Source organism: Mixophyes fleayi, chromosome 5, assembly GCF_038048845.1.
Source record: "Mixophyes fleayi isolate aMixFle1 chromosome 5, aMixFle1.hap1, whole genome shotgun sequence".
Lineage (NCBI taxonomy): Eukaryota > Metazoa > Chordata > Amphibia > Anura > Limnodynastidae > Mixophyes > Mixophyes fleayi.
Window position 1 is genome coordinate 229,990,863 of NC_134406.1, and position 22,001 is coordinate 230,012,863.

The following is a 22,001-nucleotide window of genomic DNA, read 5'->3' on the forward strand; positions in this document are numbered from 1 at the left end:
ACAGCTGTAGAGCCTGTGATCAGATAAGTCTATGTTTCAAGTTTTTTTATACTTTGATAGAATACAATTTACACATTTCTCACCTTGTACAAACTTAGGAGTGGTTTTTCACGGAAAGGTGGTGTCTGCAGTGGATTTTCACAGATTGATTTTAGAAAGGTGCTGTGAAATGAGATTTTTCGGTAGTAATACGCTTTATAACTGTGGCTTGTGCATGGTGTATTTTTACAAAAAGGCAATATTGCACTATTGTTGTACATTACACCTTGATATTTGTAGAAGATAGTTGTATTTGACATAGTGGATCACCATAAAATACAGATGAGTGAAACCTGATCAGTCATATGGTATGCAATTATATATATATATATATATATATATATATATATATATATATAAATATATATATGTTATGGCCTTTTCCAAGTCATTTTGGGCAATGCTATCCAACTTTGTGGCAACAGTTTGGGGAAGGCCTTTTTCTATTCCAACATGACTGTCTGTGCCCCAGTGCACAAACCACGGACTGCAACGACATGGTTTGATGAGTTGGGTGTGGAAGAGCAGAAACGCGTAAGACGTAATATAATGAAATTGGCTGACTATTGGATTTGGAAAAGTTTGGAAGTCTAAAGACCCAGGTCTCTTATTGGAAATAAATGCACATGCTTGTAGTCCACTCTATGATAATCCAATTGTGAGGAAACCGGGAGTTCTGAAAGCTAAGGGAGCTGAATTAGTGGATTTATACCGCCAACACACAGACCCTGAATGGAACGGTCTTAATTAAGAACAGACCGGATAGTGGTAGTTTATGTTCTGTTAATTTGTGCAATTGAATGTTGAATGAGAACTATGTTGTTCTAGACTTCCGAAATAACCATTGATATAATTGTGGTTGATAACTGATTAGTAAAATTTCCCCCTATGGAAGCCGGAAACTCTGAAAGCTAAAGTAGTTGAATTAGTGTATAACAGCAGCAGATATACACCGCCAACACACGCTACACAGGCCTTGAATGGAACGGGCTTAATTAAAAACATACTGGATGATGGCATTTATGTTTTTTCATTAATATATTTCATTGATTTCTTGCTCAAATGAATGAGCGCTGTATTGCTCTAGACTTTATAAAGTAGCCATTGAAACAACTGGGTGATTGAAAACTGAACAATAAAAACTTCCCCCTATGTGTACTAAATGGGGAGAGGGGAGAAGTTGTGGGTTAACACAAATGATCTTCCAGGTTCCTAATTGGTATTTTTATATACTGTTTCCTTTATACTTATGTTTCTATGTTTTGTAATGTTTATTAAAATGTTTAAACACATACTGACAAGTATTAATATATGGTGGTACCTTGGAGTCCGAATGAATTGGATGCGCTTCTTTAAAATCGTCAATTGGCCTGCACAGAGCTATGACATCATCGAACACCTTTAGGATGAACTGGAACAGAGATCATGAGCCAGGCCTCCACGTCCAACATCACTGCCTGTCCTCATAAATGCTCTTCAGAATGAATGGGAACAAATTCCCTCAGAAACACTCCAACACCTTGTGGAAAGCCTTCCAAGAAGAGTGGAAGCTGTTATCACTGCAAAAGTGGACCAACTTCATATTAAAGTATATGTATTTGAATACAATGTCAATACAGTTCCTTTTGGTGTAATGGTCAAGCGTCCGAATACTGTTGTCCATATAGCTTGTCTGTATATATATATATATGTCACAAATACTAGATCAAGTCTTTTGGGGATGTGTGGGCAAATTTGGGGATGTGTGGGCAAATTAGGTCCTTTAATTTTATTCTCGTCATGGAGGGGTGTCTGTTCCAATGCCTCACCATCAGACATTTTGCTATTTTTTCCAATGTTCACAAAGATTAAGTCATAATTTGCATCCATTATGACCATCAGGATAATAGTGAATAATTCCTTGAAATTGTAGAAATAGAAACCTGTTTTAGAGTGGCATAATTCTGACATGTTTCCCATCTATGGCCCCACCACAATTGGGGAAATTCCACATTTCTTCAAATTCTTCAGCCATAACTTGCCATTCATCAACCTTTGATGGGAACTAAACAGGAAAGATTGTTGTAATGTTAAATCAATACATGCATCTATTGTTATCATACTATTTTACTTCATAATTGAATTAAACAGCCATCTGCATTCATCGAAGAGGTGGTTTCCAAAGTGGTGGAGGATACTGTGGAGACACCACCTCCCACTCAGCTGAGCTTAGAAGCCACTCAGCAGCCCACCTAGCAACCCACTCAGCAACACGGTCAACAACCTGGCAGGAGAGGAAAGAAAAGCCCATGGGAGGTGGACAACATAGAGGTCATGAGGCATCAGATACTGGACTGAGTATGACATTATGTGTGCGACCATAGTAAAAAACGTAAACACTTGGATGCTGAAAACAGGGCCGAGGCAGAACGATTGACTATGGAGGTCCTTTACAGTGGTAAGAGAGGGCAACTCACAGGGCCGTTTTACCAGCATTATATGCCCCTGGGCAAAGCAGTGCACTGGGGCCCTACCTACACAACCACTCACAGGAATAAAAATGTAAATTATCGATATACATGTACATGTACATTATTTTTTAAATCCGTAAAGTTCTTCTAATATTTTGATGAAGACAACGTACCCGTACTAATTGTACAGTACAATTAGTACATGTACCTTGTTTTCGTCAAGGTCCTTGCTTTAGAATAGAAAAGGGTCTTCCCCAAACTGTTGCCACAAAGTTGGAAGCATAGCATTGTCCAAAATGACTTGGTATACTGAAGCAGTAAGATTGCCTTTCACTGGAGATAAGGGGCCTAGCCCAAACCCTGAAAGACAGCCCCATACCATTATCCCTTCTCCACCAAACTCCACATGTTGGCATAATGCGGTCAGGCAGGTACCGTTCTCCCGGCATCCGCCAAACCCAGACTTGCTCATCTGACTGTCAAACAGAGAAGCGTGATTCGTCACTCCACAGAACACATTTTCACTGCTTCACAGTCCAGTGTCGGTGTGCTTTACACCACTCCATCCGACACTTGGCATTGGTCTTGGTGATTTGAGGCTTGCATTCAGCTGCTTGGCCATGTAAACCCATTCCATTAAGCTACCACACAGTTTTTGTGCTTACATTAATGCTAGTGGACTCTTCAGCTATGGAATCAGCAGAGCGTTGCCGACTTTTACGCACCATGCGCCTTAGCAGTCATTGATCCCGCTCTGTAATTTACGTGGTCTTCCACTTCGTGGCTCATTTGCTGTTGTTCCTAAATGCTTCCACTTTCTAATAATATCACAGTTGACTGTTGAATATCCAGCAGGGGTGAAATTTCACGAACCGTCTTATTACAAAGGTGGCATCCTATCACAGTACCACGCTGTTAGGAACCCCTCCAGCCGGCACAACACAACCCGGAGTCTACTCTGCCAGTCAGGTGTTCACTGGAGCCCCTGATGGTGGGGACAGACTGGGCTGCAGACTGACAGAGGGTCGTGAAGTGTGTACCGGCTGGGGAGAACCCAGGCAAGAAGAGTCAGGTCCACGCAGAGGTCAAAAGGTCGGCAGCAGGTAACAGAAACGATGAACAAGCTGAGGTCAGAGGTCACAGGCAAAGTAGCAGAACGGGTAAACGAGCCAAGGATCAGGGTCACAGGAAACATAAGCGAAGTCAAATACGAAGCCAAGGGTCATACACGGGAAGTCAAAACGTATATACAGGAACAGGAACTGGAGCAAGCAGGTCAGCAGACTGGAGCACAGAAGCTATAACTGGCAATGAGGCAGCAGACCTCATTGCCTTAAATACAACCCATAACCAATCAGAACCTGCCCCTAGACAAGGCCACACTTGTAGGCTAATTGCCAGCACCTAGCAAGACCAATCAGGGCTTAGCCCTGAAATCCACACCTGCAGGCTAATGCCTGCTAATTCAGCCACAGGCTAAATCTGCCTGATTGTCCCTAGAGCGCATGCGCGCCTGGCTGCCAGGACACGGCGCTGAGGAAGCGTCCGACCGTTGCCTTGGCAACGGTCGGGAGTTGGAAGGAAATGACGTCAGGTCGTCATGGTGACGGCCGGGACGTTGGGACCTACAGGAAGCGAGCCGCGGCGGCTGTGAGTACCGCCGCGGCTCGTGACACACGCTTGAAGTCACTGAGCTCTTCAGAACGACCCATTTTGTATCACAGATGTTTGCAAATGGAGACTGCATAGCTAGGTGCTTGATTTTATACACCTCTGGCAACGGGTCTGATTGAAACACATCAATTCAATAATTAACAGGTGTGGCAAATACATTTGTTAATATAGTGTATCTGTAGACTGTGTACAGAGTCACAATTTTTTCAGAACATGGTTATGAGAGATGAAGATTGCAGATCTGAAAGTAAATTGTGCAGGTGTGTAAGCATGAATCGGTATGTTCATTGGAATTTTCAGTCATTGGTAAAATCATTACTCTGGCACCTAAAATCATTCCACAGTCAAAATTACTTAGATCACACATCCCCATTCTGGTGTCTGGTCTGAACAACAACCGAACCCCTTGACCATGCCTGCATACATTAAGCTGTTGCTACATGATTGGTTGCTGTCAATAAGGTGGCCACTGATCGTGCATGTGTGTGTGTTCATGTGTATGTATATATATATATATATATATATATATATATGGTGCACACACAAACTACTTCTTGCTATATACTTTGCTTTACTGTCAGGGTTGCAAAGTGATTGACAACATGTTCTACACACTTTCTCATGACCCTAATGCTAAATTAACAGTGACCAGCTCCCTAGACACCGGCTACTATCTGGCATTGGTCACACACGAACAATGAAAAAGGCAGGTTTAAATAGTTTACACTCCTCCCACAGCTCTAGCTTGATAGAGAGGTGACACTCCCACCTTGCCTTTAAAAGGAGTTTTCCACAGATGTTCTGCTTGATTACTCTCACTGCAGACCCACCCTGTCAGCTCGCTGTTAGCTGTGGAAAAGAGGCTTCTAAACCAGGTCAAAATATGTGAGTTAAATCGCACTCTATGCTATTATTTTGTCACACTTATGTCCTCCACCCGTGTCTTTTAAACTAGGTGCACTGCTGTACAATGTTTATACAGTGTGTGTATATATATATATATATATATATATATATATATATATATAAAAAAAAATATATATATATATATATATATATATATATATATATATTTATATATATTATACCAAGAGGTAGTAGCGGAGGGCATCTACAGCCCATTTGATGGCAAGGCAGTCCTGTTTAGCTGTCGCATGCTTCTTGTCTCCGGGTAAGAGCTTACGACTTAAATACAGGATGGGTTTCTCCTCTCCATCCACTTCTTGTGACAGAACCGCGCAGAGACCTAGTACCCACCCTACTCCCTAGATGCTTTGACAGCTTTTGTAGATGCCCTAGAAAATTTAATTTAGCAAACCATGGGGCTGATGACGAATTCGATGCAATTAAAAATAACGCACTTATGTTCATATGCAGAGGATTAAGCAACTGAAAAAATGTATCTGGCTCTGCATCAGTAGCATGTGTACCAACAATGCACATAAGTCTGTATATAGCTTTTTGAATATCGTTGACTTGCATTTTTTTGCACTTGGAGATACAGGCCAGGCTTAGGCAAGCACAAGCTATATACAGTAAGGACAGGTTGATGTAATTCTGCCGCTTCCAGCTGCGCAACATCGCACGCATTCGGCCCTTCCTCTCCCAAGATGCCACCAAAGCCCTTGTCCACTCTCTTATTATCTCCCGCTTGGACTACTGTAACCTCCTCCTTACTGGCCTCCCCCGCTCTCATCTCGCTCCCCTTCGCTCCGTACTCAATGCAGCCGCTCGGCTCATTTTCCTTTCTCGCCGCTCCTCTTCTGTCTCCCCCTCTACCAATCCCTCCACTGGCTCCCCATCCCCTACAGAATCGTGTTCAAGCTCCTCACTCTTACTTTTAAGGCCCTCTCCAACTCCACTGCTCCCTACATCTCCAACCTCATCTCCATTCACGCTCCATCCCGCCCTCTTCGTTCGGCTAACGACCGCCGCCTCTCTTCCCCCCTGGTTACCTCCTCCCATGCTCGCATTCAAGACTTCTCCCGCGCTGCCCCCCTCCACTGGAACCAGCTCCCCCGCTCCATCAGAACTTCCCCCAACTTGTCCAGCTTCAAACGGGCCTTAAAAACCCACCTCTTCCTTAAAGCCCTTCAGTCCCCCACCCATTGACCTCCTCCCAGTCTCCCCCTACCCCCCTCCCTCTCCTGTCCCCCTCCTACTTCCCTCCTTTTCATTCTCCTCTCCCCCCCCTCCGTCTCTGCCTCTGTCATCCCCATTCCCTCCTCCTACCATTGTGTCTCTGTCCGTCCTACCCTCCCCTTAGATTGTACGCTCCTCCGAGCAGGGCCTCCTCTCCTTCTGTTCTCCACCACCTTAACTCTGCTCTCCAGCTCCTTGTCTCCTCCGCGAGGTCCTCCGGCCCCTGTCTCTACCCCGCTGGGGGCTCTCACCTCTAATCTAGCTGTTCATTGAGCTTCTGAGTTACTGTGATTTCTGTTAACTGTACTGTGCTGTCTCACCCTGTATCGTGTTTCTGTCTGTCCCTGTACGGCGCTACGGATACCTAGTGGCGCCCTATAAATAAAAATTAATAATAATAATAATAATTGTGACATAATTAGACCATGCGGTGCTGCAGGGCTAATGCTGATGTTTCCATTTAGACTACTGTAGGAAAAAATTCCCATTTGATTTTTAAATGTGAAAACAATAGATGTTTGTATTTAATTAAATTTGTGTTTTAATTTTATATTGAAAATACAACCTTCCCATTTATTACTACCTGTCCAGACAATATTATCTCTTGTACACATGACACATTATTTAATTCCTATATATACTAACACTGTCAAGCCACATCTCTACCCAGTCTGCACCTTTACCTATGTGCGTTCAGGAAGCAAATACATTGAGCCAAAATTTAGAAATCCCAAAAACTCTTTGGGCTAGATTTATTAAACCGTGGGTTTGAAAAAGTGGAGATGTTGCCTATAGCAACCAATCAGATTCATTTATTTAGTGCACTCTACAAAATGACAGCTAGAATCTGATTGGTTGCTATAGGCAACATCTCAACTTCTTCAAACCCGCGGTTTAGTAAATCTAGCCCTTTGTCTTATACACTTTTTAACATGCTTTCACATTTTGATATTTTGTATATTTTTTTACCCATATATTTATTTTTTATCCATTATTTTCTTTGGTCAGTTTTTCAGACTACATTTGTTGTTCTGATAGACTGACAGGAATATGCACAGTAAAAACAACATACTGAGGCTTCATGCACACTGGCTTCTGCATTGTGTTAACATACAGTATGTGCTTAATATACAGTTGATATGTGTTTTTAAAACATACATCTGTGAAAAACAGGAAATTGTTATCTTCTTCAAGCCAAACACATAAGTAAATGCTTTTTAACTAAGTGGCATAGTGGTTAGCATTGTTGCACCACCACGCTGGGGTCATGGGTTCGAGTCTACCTAGGGCCCTATCTGTGTGGAGTTCGTATGTTTTCCACTTGTTTGCTTGCATTTCCTCCAGGTGCTCCAGTTTCCTCCCACACTCCAAAGACATACTAGTAGGTTAATTGGCTTCTGACAAAAATTACCTCTAGTGTGTGTGTTAGTGTGGTAGGGAATACAGATTGTAAACTCCACTGGGGCAGGGACTGATGTGAATGATTACATATTCTCTGAAAAGCACTGCAAAATATGTAAGCACTATCTAAATATGTATAATAATAATAATCTCTGCATTTATAATGCACTCCCTTTGAGACGAATGTCATTGCAATGCAAGTTAAACACACATAAAACAAAGATACTTACTGTCTTAATTGATACAATAATTTGTATTTTAATAGGGTATAATTTTAAAGCCAGTGTTTATGTAGCCTAAATACAGTTGTAAACAACATTTAAAATAAAGGAAGGAACTAAAACAAAACACTATAATCCCCTGCATGACCACACAAACTTCTCAGAAGCTGAGAACAAAGCTTATTTGTAGCGTGTTTTGTAGCTCACAAAGCTTAAACCTTTAGGCAGTTGTTGTACGCTTCTAGTTTTTTTCCAAGTAAACTTTTATAAAGGCAGTTTCTATGTAGTCCCATAAGTACTGATGACAGATAAGAATTCATTGATCCGCTAACTCTAGTCTGGACCTGTTAAATCTTGCTGGTTTTCTAAGTGTAATTATTCAGGCAATGTAGATTTTCCTTTAAAAAAAAGCAATAGGCCTAAAATACAGAAGACAAAACAAACAAGAATAACAAAGCAATAATAATAATAATTGTAATATTAATGATAAACAATGAAACCTCCAAAGTCGACTCGCAGTTGAAAACTTTTTACTACATTTTCTTTTCTCTGAATTTAGAAAAAGCCGTGGCATAGGGTGGCACTAATTTCTGGAACTGAAAGCCCAAACAGGGTTGGCTCACGTGCTTGCTCAAAAGCTCAGTGGGGGACTGACAATGAGTTTGGACTAATATTTCAGAGCCCCACTCACCTCTTGGCCCCAGTTGCACTGCCCAGCCATAGTTTCCCCCCTGGTACCAAGCAAGCTGTATGCTACTGGGTTGGTGGCATTGTGGCACAGTGGTTATCACTACTGTCACTCAGCGCTGTGGCATTGGATGTCACTCTGGCAGGGTGCAGTGTGTGGAGAGGACGTATGCCCCCTGTTCTCATGTGGTTTTTCTTCCTGGTGCTCAAGTTTCCTTCCATGGCCCAAAGGTACTGGCTTCTATTAAATGAGTCTGTGTGTGTTTGTTTGATTGTTTGTATGTCTGTGGTAGGGAAGTTAGATGGATGCGCCTGAATGCAATTCTTTGTTTTTACAGCGCCTTGGAATATATTGGCCCCTCAGGAAGCAGGATCCGAGCAATAAATACTTGTCTACATAAGTGCATTTCTGTGAATAATTTGCGATGGGTCTGGTAATGGCTGCGGTTATTTATTTTGTGAGTATAAAATGTTTCACAAAAGTGTACTTATTTACCATTTTACTGATAGAGCTGCAGCTATAGCTTTTCTCTTTGATCATACTACAGTGCTTGCCAATGACTCCACACGGTGATAGTGGTTATTGGGCAGCCTGATGATCCTTCCGTTATTATCTGTTTGATTCAGATTTTAATTGTTCTAGGTTAATGTTTGTAGGGCCACATGCTATGCCAGTGGTTCCCAAACTTTTGCAGTCTGCGGCCCCCCTTAGAGTCTCCATAATTTTTTCGAGGCACCCCTCCAAAATAATAACCGAGCAGTCACGTTTTATAAGCAGTTGGGGCAAAAAATACGTATGTAGTTCAGGACAGAAATACTTATTTAGTTGTATGCAAAAATAATACACATAAATCCTAGGGAAAAGAATATTTTTATATATTTTTTTAATTATATTTCTGTCAAAGAATAACTTACAGCTAACTCACACTGTGCCTCCTCTGCCTCTCCGCTGACTCTGTGCCCACTCTGCCTCTCCGCTGACTCTGTGCCCCCTCTGCCTCTCCGCTGACTCTGTGCCCGGGAAAGAGAAAAGAGAAAACAAACAAACAAAAAAAAAAAATTAACAATCCGTCGGCGCCCGGGACCCAGCATCCTCCTCTCTCCTGCCGCTTGTCACTGAATGTCGCCGCCGGATTGGTAAGTTTGTGGGGGGGGAGGGTTTCCCTCTTCCCCTGGCTGCGGCACCCCTGTGACAGCGCCGCGGAACCCTGGGGAACCGCGGCGCACACTTTGGGAACCACCGTGCTATGCAATAAAGGCCGTCTAGATATAATTTCGTGTGATACTTGGGGCTTACAATATACATGTCACAAGCAGTGTCTTCTAGGCACACATAAAACTGCAACACTCTGCACGATCTGACCACTGAGCACGGACAGGTGAGTATTATTGTGTATTTTAAATATTTCACTTTAAAATATTTACTGTTACAATCAGAATAATGACATTTGTATTGATAATGTATTTAAATGAATGTTTTATTTTGTAAGGCAGATGGTCCCTTTAATAAGTGAGCAGGCACTGGAATCCGTTACGGACTGTAACTACCATAAGGGAGAATAATCAGTTAAAAGAATAAACTGTATTAATTTTAAATAATATCACAATAAGGATCACTTATGAAAGTGGGAAAGCTCAGTACCAATGCTGTCCTGGGATTTACACGTTTACTTCCGCACGGATCCATTTTACTGGCATGATTTTGTGCTGCATCTGCGGAGATGCAAAAGTGTGCCCTGTCCAGTGTGCCCTGTCCAGTGTGCACTGTCCGTTGCAAGGAGTTGGGCAAATCAGCAGAGTTCATTGATGAGGGTGAATGAAGCACATGAGTCCATCTATTTCTGCATCACCAAGCAAAACTGAATTTTCTTTTTGCAGGATGAACTTATTTAAAATTGATGAGATGGAAAACACACATTTAGGAGGGAGATCCCCCTTTACAGAAGGGCGCACATGTTTTTTTCTTCCCACAAATGGACTTGATTTTTCCACCATCTTTGATCAGGTCTCTTCTTATAATTTTAGTGGAAAGCTAATTCCTAGGTGTAGTTCCAGCAATGCAATAAAAACATCTCTGTTTTATGATAAGAACAAAAACATGTAAATGAATGTAGTGTCTTATGGTAAAGTGTTGGTATTTGGACTTTTCACCCTTTCGACCATGCACATTTTTTAGGTAGATCCCCAAACTTACAATTTAGAAAGAATTTCGTGGGACAATCACAAAGACCTGGAAGTAGATGTGCACCTTGAAATCTGCATTTTTTGCACTTTTGTAAATGTTCCTTAGTGTTTTAATTGCCCGCTAAGCACTTAAATGTACACTTATTTATTGATATAATTTTTTCCCTTTTCAAAGTCTGCAGATGCGGGAACAATATGGAGATAATGCAAGAGCTCTCTGAAAAAAATGTTAGTTGCAGCTTTTATAATCTATAGAGGTATCGATTGCAAGGGTTTGGAGGGGGGAGGGGAAATACGAAGCGCAATACATTGGTGTGCTAAAAAGTAGGTAATAAATAGTAAAATATAAGAAATAAGATAAATTGCATAAGTTTATGCAATAAGTCAGGACACAAGCAGAAGTTTATATGCCGAGTAGGTAGATTTTTAATGTAAAAAACAAGCATTCAGTGTTCATATTAAATGTGAGCAGACAATGAATAAAACTATTTTAGAAGTGAATTGCGTTTTGAATATAATAGTTTAAAATCTGTGGCAGGCACTGATGCAGATTATAAGTGCAGAAATGACTCTAGGGGGTATATTTACTAAACTGGGTTCGGAAAAGTGGAGATGTTGCCTATAGCAACCAATCAGATTCTAGCTGTCATTTATTTAATGCATTCTACAAAATGAAAGCTAGAATCTGATTGGTTGCTATAGGCAACATCTCTATTTTTTCAAACCTGCAGTTTAGTAAATCTAGCCCTTACCCTACAAATGTTTCCTTTCACATTTGCTCAGTCTTCTCCATCTTCTGCCTGGTGCTGTGGTTTTTCTTTGTTGACCGCTGGCTCCCTGGGTTCTTCAATGTTGTTCTCAGTGTCGTTGGAAAGCACGTGGAACGCGAAAGAGGATGTATGGAAGCCGACGCAGACCACAAAGGTGGAAATTTTTTATCTGATATGTTTCATTTGATGATACAGACTTTTTTAAGGACATTGGTGTTTAGAAAAGAGGGCTTTAAATAGTGTCTTCTAGTGGAATATAAAACAGGCCTCTCTGAACATATAAAGGATAGTTGGGCATCTTGTGACCTCCCAACAATCCTTGATGATCATTATGCGATAAGGTAGATCTGTATTCTACTGACCAAAGTTTGGAAAATGAGCAAGTTAGAAAATCTGCTTTGTTCTGTCTAGATGAGAGGTGCCCAAGTTCAGTCCTCAAGGGCTACCAACAGTTCATGTTTACAGGATTTCTTTAATCACGCACAGGTGAGTTAATCTATTTGTCTGGGTCAGTAATTATTCCACATGCTTCTACAGACAGAAATCCTGAAAACATGAACTGTTAGTAGCCCTTGAGGACTGAACCTCTGATCTAGATCCTAATTTTCACCAGCATTTGCTTTTCCCGTCTAAGAAGCCCAAGGAAGTTAGATTTTCTCACCTTTCAGAGGAAGAAAGGAGAACCCTGGGCTTGTGTCTTTATTATGAGACTAAGGGCTAGATTTACTAAGCTGCGGGTTTGAAAAAGTGGGGATGTTGCCTATAGCAACCAATCAGGTTTTAGTTGTCATTTTGTAGAAAGTACTAAATAAATGAAAGCTAGAATCTGATTGGTTGCTATAGGCAACATCCCCACTTTTTCAAACCCGCAGCTTAGTAAATCTAGCCCAAAGGGTCACTTTCAATGCCCTCTTAAGCCAGAAAACTTGAGTACCTAGGTGGAGTTGGAGAGGTCATACTAGGTGAAAATGTATTTTCTCCAATAAATAATAATTACTTACATTTTCTGTCATGGTTAAAAAACCAAACAAACAGTGTAACTTTCACGAATTGGAAGGGAACCTATTGGGTTCCCTCCCTCATGTCTTCAATATGGTTTAACAGCAGAATTGTTTAATGTGTTCTCACCCACTATGTACCCCTTCAACCCTTCCCCTTTTTATTTTTGTGTCCTTTCCTTACCCCCCCCCCCCCCATCCCTTTCTACTTTCTGTACCCCATAATTTCTGAAAAATTAATAATAAAAAAAACAAACAAACCTTTTCCACCTCTGCTTTCCTGGATTCAGGGATTCTGAAAATATTTTTAAATACAGCTTGTACAGAAATTACAGACATCTAGAATCCCCACTATTTTCCAGACTCTATACTATCAAGTCACTAGATTTTAATACAATTCATTGTAGCTTTGTTCCAGGAGATTGTATTCAAATCTGGCCTGTCCCACTTATTTTTAAGTTGGAGTTCTGTATAAAGAACAAATATCCTTTTGTGTTATGTTTAAAGAAACATATTCCAATACTTGATTGGACAAATTCTTTGACTGCCTGCCTGGAAATAGTTGGTTGTGCCACCTCAATATGTTCGGAATACTGACATGTTCGGTAAGTGCAAAGCTAAACTCACCTTGAAAAAGACCCCTTTGATTTAGGTTGAAACGCGTCGGAAAGTATCTGTCAAGTGATATAGAAACTACTACCAGCATTAATTACACGGATGGGAACTGTGGACTGTCATTCATTCCTGGACCTTTTGACAACATCTATAAATATGCTTGCTGTTCGCACCTGTCTGATAGGAATAACTACATACCCCTTATGTTCTTTTGGATTTAAAATTCTTAAACCTGTATGTTTCTAGTGTTTAATAAAATTGCATTGATTTTATTCAAAAATGTATTGCACTAGATATTTGTATTTATTTTTTTCTGCATGGTGATGTCTCATATGAGATAATTGCATTCATGAATTTTTCTGAATATCTATAGATACTCCAATCAGAACTGACAAGAATATTGACATATGAAAAACCACTCTACCATATCCGCATTGCTACCTTTATCTTCTGAGCATCCATCTAGTCTCGCTCATCGCTCTCCCTAGAGGAGTGGGACCTGCGGTTAGAGAGCCGCTAAGTCCATATCCCCTTGCAGGGATCCCTGGTGAAAACCTCTCTTCCATTAGACTCTGCGCCTCTCAGGGGGTAGTATTCACCTGAGCAGACTTCGAGCCTATTTCCACTCATCGTGAAAATCAAGATCAGAAATCAAGATTAGCTACCATTAGACTAATCTTCAATTCGTTCTCTCTCCACTGATGAATAAATTGTAAACGTTTGTCTGTGCAGACACTTTAAGCCAAATTTATAGATTTATGGTCTGCCAAGTAAAAACCTTACCTTATATTATTTACAAAAATATCAATGTATATAAATGGAAGTGTTTCTTTATGCCCCAGTGCTCAATAACTTTTAGGAAGTAAGGATGTATACAATAAAAGATGGTTTGCTTTAGATTTAAATCAAATTTGAGGTTTAAACTAGTGGGAAACAAAATTAATTTTATTGGAGATATAGACCCCAAGAGCAGTAAGTTGTTTATTGATCCTCATATTGTTTTTAGGTTATATTTTATACATACTATAGAAACAAACACATAGACAAACTGATGTATCTTTCAAAAATTATTTCTATTATGTTATTTAAAGCTAATTTTTGAGTCTTGTTCAAGCTGAATAAAATAATGCCATGTGTGGAACATATTTTTAGTTATTGCTTGGTAAGTCTATGCTCATATTCTGCCAAAGTAATGATAATATGATTTCTCTCCGGCAGGTACAAATTAATGGAAATGCCAAGACCTATGGCGGCAGAATGGCAAGCTGTCCGTTTCATCGTTTAACCACATTTTGTTCTTTTGGTTGCCTATTTGCATAAACAGTCTATGGCAGGGTTTCCCAAACCCAGTCCTCAGGGCTCCCTAACAGTGCAGGTTTTCCATATCTCCTTGCTGGAGCACAGGTGTATTCATTACTGACTGACACATTGTAACAGATCCACAGGTGGTCCTAATTATGTCACATGTGATCCGGAAAACCTGCACTGTTAGGGAGCCCTGAGGACTGGGTTTGGGAAACCCTGGTCTATGGTCTTTCATACAGAGAACTAGCCATTGCTGTGATATGTCCTCTATTTGTTAGGTACAGAAAAAAAATGTTTGCCTGGGATAGGGAAAGATAGAAAATGCTAACAGGTAGCATGCTAAGCAGTGCTCAGTCACCTCTTTCTCCTTCACAGACTTCCTCTTTAATTACTGGTAGAACATATTTATAGATTTTATACAGATGGCATGTGGTGAAGGTTTGGAGCATGCAGCTCTGCGGTGATGTGGGTAGATAAATAGAGTGGCATCAAAACGAGACCTACGATGGCAAAATAATTAAATCCGGGTCCTATTGCATTGGATGAAATATATTCGTTCCAAAGATTCTCTGGAATGTTGGAATAAATACTACATTTAAATCTTTGTGTTCTAGATTTTTTCATCCCAGATATAAGTATACACTTTTACTGCACTGACATGGAAACTTTTTTTCCCTCTGGATATAAACTATTGAAGTATTGCAATCAGTCTAATAACGGAAGACCAAGCAATTTGTCAACTCCAACTCAAAGCAAAAAACACTAAAATAGCACAAAAGGGAGGCTGTATATCTGTAACTGAGTGTAAGGAGGGCTCATGTAGTCATTTGATTTTCTCATATATAGGGCAACTGTTATTATGAAACAAAATAGGCATGATATACATTCTATAGGCACCGTTCCTTCCTTCCATGTGGGTGCCAAATTCAGTAAAATAGCAATTTGAGCCTATTCCCACTCATCATGAGAATCAAGAAGCATCAGAAATCTGGATTATATATGAAAGTTAGGACAAAAATAACTTCTATCCTGGCAAATCTGGGCACATAAAAGCTTAATCAGTGTTTGAGATACTTTTTCAGCCACACTTGAGCCGTAGATGCTGCCCTCAGGTCACTATTTGTAGCTATCCTAACTAGGGATGAGCGCGCTCGGATTTCTGAAATCCGAGCCCACCCGAACGTTGCGGATCCGAGTCGGATCCGAGACAGATCCGGGTATTGGCGCCAAATTCAAAAGTGAAACTGAGGCTCTGACTCATAATCCCGTTGTCGGATCTCGCGATACTCGGATCCTATAAATTCCCCGCTAGTCGCCGCCATCTTCACTCGGGCATTGATCAGGGTAGAGGGAGGGTGTGTTAGGTGGTCCTCTGTGCTGTTTAGTTCTGTGCTGTTTAGTTCTGTGCTGTTTAGTGCTGTGCTGTGCTGTGCTGTTTAGTGCTGTGCTGTTTAGTGCTGTGCTGTGCTGTTTAGTGCTGTGCTGTGCTGTGCTGTGCTGTGCTGTGCTGTGCTGTGTTCTGCAGTATCAGTCCAGTGGTGCTGTGTGCTGTGCTCTGTCCTTCTGAGGTCAGTGGTGCTGCTGGGTCCTGTGCTGTGTCCTGTTCAGTCCAGTGGTGCTGTGTCCTGTGCTCTGTGCTTCTAAGGGCATAGTTATTTCCCCAATATTCCCCTGTGTTTAAAAAAATAAAAAAAAGTTTTTTTATAAAATACCAAAAACTACTTTAATATTTTTTAATTACCACAAAATTTTCACAACCAATCCTGCAGTATAAGCCCATTGGTACTGCAATATTACCAAGTTCACACATTCAGCAGTAAAAGTCCAGTGGTACTGCAATATTACAAAGTTTACACATTCTGCAGTATCAGTCCAGTGGTGCTGTGTCCTGTGCTCTGTCCTGCTGAGTTCCGTAGTGCTGCTGGGTCCTGTGCCGTGTCCTGTTCAGTCCAGTGGTGCTGTGTCCTGTGCTCTGTGCTTCTAAGGGCATAGTTATTTCCCCATTATTCCCAAGTTTGTAAAAAATAAAAAAAAAGTAAAAAAAAATAAAAAATTAAAAAAAAAAAAAAAATATATAATAATAATAACCAAATTTGCAAAACCAATCCAGCATTATAAGTCCATTGGTACTGCAATATTACCAAGTTCACACATTCTGCAGTATCAGTCCAGTGGTGCTGTGTCCTGTGCTCTGTCCTGCTGAGTTCCGTAGTGCTGCTGGGTCCTGTGCCGTGTCCTGTTCAGTCCAGTGGTGCTGTGTCCTGTGCTCTGTGCTTCTAAGGGCATAGTTATTTCCCCATTATTCCCAAGTTTTTAAAAAATAAAAAAAAAGTAAAAAATAATAAAAAATTTAAAAAAAAAAAAATATATAATAATTATAACCAAATTTGCAAAACCAATCCAGCAGTATAAGTCCATTGGTACTGCAATATTACCAAGTTCACACATTCTGCAGTATCAGTCCAGTGGTGCTGTGTCCTGTGCTCTGTCCTGCTGAGTTCCGTAGTGCTGCTGGGTCCTGTGCCGTGTCCTGTTCAGTCCAGTGGTGCTGTGTCCTGTGCTCTGTGCTTCTAAGGGCATAGTTATTTCCCCATTATTCCCAAGTTTTTAAAAAATAAAAAAAAAGTAAAAAATAATAAAAAATTTAAAAAAAAAAAAATATATAATAATTATAACCAAATTTGCAAAACCAATCCAGCAGTATAAGTCCATTGGTACTGCAATATTACCAAGTTCACACATTCTGCAGTATCAGTCCAGTGGTGCTGTGTCCTGTGCTCTGTCCTGCTGAGTTCCGTAGTGCTGCTGGGTCCTGTGCCGTGTCCTGTTCAGTCCAGTGGTGCTGTGTCCTGTGCTCTGTGCTTCTAAGGGCATAGTTATTTCCCCACTATTCCCAAGTTTTTTAAAAATAAAAAAAAAGTAAAAAAAAATAAAAAATAAAAAAAATATATAATAATTATAACCAAATTTGCAAAACCAATCCAGCAGTATAAGTCCATTGGTACTGCAATATTACCAAGTTCACACATTCTGCAGTATCTTGTGCTACATATAATGGAGACCAAAAATTTGGAGGATAAAGTAGGGAAAGATCAAGACCCACTTCCTCCTAATGCTGAAGCTGCTGCCACTAGTCATGACATAGACGATGAAATGCCATCAACGTCGTCTTCCAAGCCCGATGCCCAATCTCGTAGTACCGGGCATGTAAAATCCAAAAAGCCCAAGTTAAGAAAAAGTAGCAAAAAGAGAAACTTAAAATCATCTGAAGAGAAACGTAAAGTTGCCAATATGCCATTTACGACACGGAGTGGCAAGGAACGGCTTAGGCCCTGGCCCGTGTTCATGACTAGTGGTTCAGCTTCACCCACGGATCTTAGCCCTCCTCCTCCTCCCCCCCCCTACAAAAAATTGAAGAGAGTTATGCTGTCAGCAACAAAACAGCAAACAACTCTGCCTTCTAAAGAGAAATTATCACAAATCCCCAAGGCGAGTCCAAGGGTGTTGGTGGTTGTCAAGCCTGACCTTCCCATCACTGTACGGGAAGAGGTGGCTCGGGAGGAGGCTATTGATGATGTAGCTGGCGCTGTGGAGGAACTTGATGATGAGGATGGTGATGTGGTTATTGTAAATGAGGCACCAGGGGGGGAAACAGCTGATGTCCATGGGATGAAAAAGCCCATCGTCATGCCTGGTCAGAAGACCAAAAAATGCACCTCTTCGGTCTGGAGTTATTTTTATCCAAATCCAGACAACCAATGTATGGCAATATGTAGCTTATGTAAAGCTCAAATAAGCAGGGGTAAGGATCTTGCCCACCTAGGAACATCCTCCCTTATACGTCACCTGAATAACCTTCATAGTTCAGTGGTTAGTTCAGGAACTGGGGCTAGGACCCTCATCGGTACAGGGACACCTAAATCCCGTGGTCCAGTTGGATACACACCAGCAACACCCTCCTCGTCAACTTCCTCCACAATCTCCATCAGATTCAGTCCTGCAGCCCAAGTCACCAGCCAGACTGAGTCCTCCTCAATACGGGATTCATCCGAGGAATCCTACAGCGGTACGCCTACTACTGCCACTGCTGCTGTTGCTGCTGTTAGTCGGTCATCTTCCCAGAGGGGAAGTCGTAAGACCGCTAAGTCTTTCACCAAACAATTGACCGTCCAACAGTCGTTTGCCATGACCACCAAATACGATAGTAGTCACCCTATTGCAAAGCGTATAACTGCGGCTGTAACTGCAATGTTGGTGTTAGACGTGCGCCCGGTGTCCGCCATCAGTGGAGTGGGATTTAGAGGGTTGATGGAGGTATTGTGTCCCCGGTACCAAATCCCCTCGAGATTCCACTTCACTAGGCAGGCGATACCAAAAATGTACAGAGAAGTACGATCAAGTGTCCTCAGTGCTCTTAAAAATGCGGTTGTACCCACTGTCCACTTAACCACGGACATGTGGACAAGTGGTTCTGGGCAAACGAAGGACTATATGACTGTGACAGCCCACTGGGTAGATGCATCCCCTTCCGCAGCAACAGCAACAGCTGCATCAGTAGCAGCATCTACAAAATGGCTGCTCATGCAAAGGCAGGCAACATTGTGCATTACAGGCTTTAATAAGAGGCACAACGCTGACAACATATTAGAGAAAATGAGGGAAATTATCTCCCAGTGGCTTACCCCACTTAGACTCTCATGGGGATTTGTGGTGTCAGACAATGCCAGTAACATTGTGCGGGCATTAAATATGGGCAATTTCCAGCACGTCCCATGTTTTGCCCACACCATTAATTTGGTGGTGCAGCATTACCTCAAGAGTGACAGGGGTGTGCAGGAGATGCTTGCGGTGGCCCGCAAAATTGCTGGACACTTTCGGCATTCAGCCAGTGCCTACCGCAGACTAGAGGCACATCAAAAAAGCTTGAATCTGCCCTGCCATCACCTCAAACAAGAGGTTGTGACGCGCTGGAACTCCACCCTCTATATGCTGCAGAGGATGGAGGAGCAGCAAAAGGCCATTCAGGCCTACACAGCCACCTACGACATAGGCAAAGGAGTGGGGATGCGCCTGAGTCAAGCGCAGTGGAGACTGATTTCCGTGTTGTGCAAGGTTCTGCAGCCATTTGAACTTGCCACACGAGAAGTCAGTTCCGACACTGCCAGCTTGAGTCAGGTCATTCCCCTGATCAGGCTGTTGCAGAAGCAGCTGGAGAAAGTGAGGGAGGAGCTGGTAAGCCATTGCGATTACAGCAAGCATGTAGCTCTTGTGGATGTAGCCCTTCGTACGCTTTGCCAGGATCCGAGGGTGGTCACTCTTTTAAAGTCAGAGGAATACATTCTGGCCACCGTGCTCGATCCTCGGTTTAAAGCGTATGTTGTGTCTCTGTTTCCGGCGGACACAAATCTACAGCGGTGCAAAGACCTGCTGGTCAGGAGATTGTCCTCTGAAGAGGACCGTGACATGCCAACAGCTCCACCCTCATTTTCTTCCACATCTATGGCTGCGAGGAAAAAGCTCAGTTTTCCCAAAAGAGGCACTGGCGGGGATGCTGATAACATCTGGTCCGGACTGAAGGACCTGCCAACCATTGCAGACATGTCTACTCTCGCTGCATTGGATGCTGTCACAATAGAAAAAATTGTGGATGATTACTTTGCTGACACCATCCAAGTAGACATGTCAGACAGTCCATATTGTTACTGGCAGGAAAAAAAGGCAGTTTGGAAGCCCCTGTACAAACTGGCTCTATTTTACCTGAGTTGTCCCCCCTCCAGTGTGTACTCGGAAAGAGTTTTTAGTGCAGCGGGGAACCTGGTCAGTGAGCGGCGAAGGAGGTTGCTTCCTCACAACGTTGAAAAAATGATGTTTATAAAAATGAATAATCAATTCCTCAATGAAGTACAGCACTGCCCTCCAGATACTACAGAGGGACCTGTGGTTGTGGAGTCCAGCGGGGACGAATTGATAATGTGTGATGAGGAGGAAGTACACACTGTAGGGGGAGAGGAATCAGAGGTTGAGGATGAGGACGACATCTTGCCTCAGTAGAGCCTGTTTAGTCTGTACAGGGAGAGATGAATAGCTTTTTTGGTGTGGGGGCCCAAACAAACCAATCATTTCAGTCAAAGTTGTTTGGTAGGCCCTGTCGCTGAAATGATTGGTTTGTTAAAGTGTGCATATCCTATTTCAACAACAGACCTCTCAACTGCAGCTCATCCCTCCTCTGCGGGGATAATGTCTCCTGTGCTCTGACACGTCACTCTGTGTACTCTCAGCCTCAGGATCTGACACTACAGCTACCATGCCTCTTGTAGCAGCCCTCACTCCAGGGCCTCTTCCATGTGCAGTGTCCCCCTCTCTCTTGGGTTCACTATAGTGGCATGGAGTTCTCCCCCTCATCCAGGGCACACATTCCTTGCCCTGGCTCAGTCACCACGCTCAGACTTCCAGGCAATGCTGGGGGAGCCTGGGAGCTTCCACCCCAGGTCCCCAGCTACAACTCTCCTCTCCTGTGTCTTCTCTCTCTTTCTGACACTTTAAAGATCGTGCCTTTAAATGAAAAAGTCAGTCTTCATTGCACGACTATGTGCAAGTGCAACAGGGACATTTTTTTGGGTTTACAAAGTCAAACAATAACACTACGACCCTGTCTGTCTGGGGTCTGTCAATGACGAATTGTCTGGAGCATGTTTTGAGGAGGTATTGTGGCCCCGGTATCAAATTGGGTACTGGGGCCACCCCACTATGCAGTCCAGATACTTGTTTGGTGGAATTCCGACACGTGGAGGGTTTTTTAATTATATTGTGGCCTCGGTACCAAATTGTGTACCGGGGCCACTACACTACGCAGTCAAGATACTTGTTTGGTGGAATTCAGACCAGTTGAGGGTTTTATTATTATATTGTGTGGACCACTCTATCTATACCACACTACAACTCTATACCACTCTATTTCCTACTTTAATTCTATTTAATTCTATTTCCTACTTTAATTCTATTACTAATTAATTACCATAAAGAGGAACAAAAAAAACCAATTTTACCAAAAGTATAATATGACTTAGACTTACAAACACTACACTTGAAAGATCGTGCCTTTAAATGAAAAAGTCAGTCTTCATTGCACGACTATGTGCAAGTGCAACAGGGACATTTTTTTGGGTTTACAAAGTCAAACAATAACACTACGACCCTGTCTGTCTGGGGTCTGTCAATGACGAATTGTCTGGAGCATGTTTTGAGGAGGTATTGTGGCCCCGGTATCAAATTGGGTACCGGGGCCACCCCACTATGCAGTCCAGATACTTGTTTGGTGGAATTCCGACACGTGGAGGGTTTTTTAATTATATTGTGGCCTCGGTACCAAATTGTGTACCGGGGCCACCACACTACGCAGTCAAGATACTTGTTTGGTGGAATTCAGACCAGTTGAGGGTTTTATTATTATATTGTGTGGACCACTCTATCTATACCACACTACAACTCTATACCACTCTATTTCCTACTTTAATT